Raw genomic sequence first — 703 nt, 5'->3', positions numbered from 1 at the left:
TGTTTTACCTATCTAAAATTCTCAAACTAGAGAAAATGGGCTTTTTATATAATCTGTTGTTATTGATATAAATATTATTTTATTCTTCAATTAGCTATAATAATTTTTGTAAATCAATTGAAAATGTGAAGCAAACTTTATTATCAGTTGTACCAAAACATATTCCGAAATCTAAGCCTGTCATAGAATAGCAAAATCTGACCCCAAACCATTCTAGGTGCTCTATAGGCCCAAATTTATCTATGTCATTATCAAAATCAGGCACTGAAACTAAGAACAGTATTTGACATTTGTTTTGAACACTGATGCACATAGTAGAAACAGTGTTTTATATAACCTCCTTGCAGTTGATGTTACTAAAGTCAAATAATTACTCATATTTCTATTAAAATGTTTTCTTTTACTTTCTCCTTTTTAAAATTTTGTGTATACAAGTGTTTCACCTGCATGGATTTAAGTATACCACATGCGTGAAATACCAGTAAGGTCATCAGATCCCCTGGAACTGGAGTTACAGATAGTTGTTAGCTGTCACATGGGTGCTGGGAACCAAAACAGAGTACTCTGAAAGAACAGCCAGGGTTCTTAACCACTGAGCCACCTCTTCAGACCCTAATAGATTTTATTTCACTGAAAGTTGCATTATTTCCTTTCTTTTTTTTTTTTTTTTTTTTTTTTTTTTTTTTTTTTTTAGGGGTCCCTC

The sequence above is a fragment of the Nannospalax galili genome, unplaced genomic scaffold, assembly GCF_000622305.1.
Source record: "Nannospalax galili isolate Female #2095 unplaced genomic scaffold, S.galili_v1.0 scaffold293, whole genome shotgun sequence".
Taxonomy (NCBI): Eukaryota; Metazoa; Chordata; class Mammalia; order Rodentia; family Spalacidae; genus Nannospalax; species Nannospalax galili.
Note: the sequence above shows the minus strand (reverse complement) of the source record.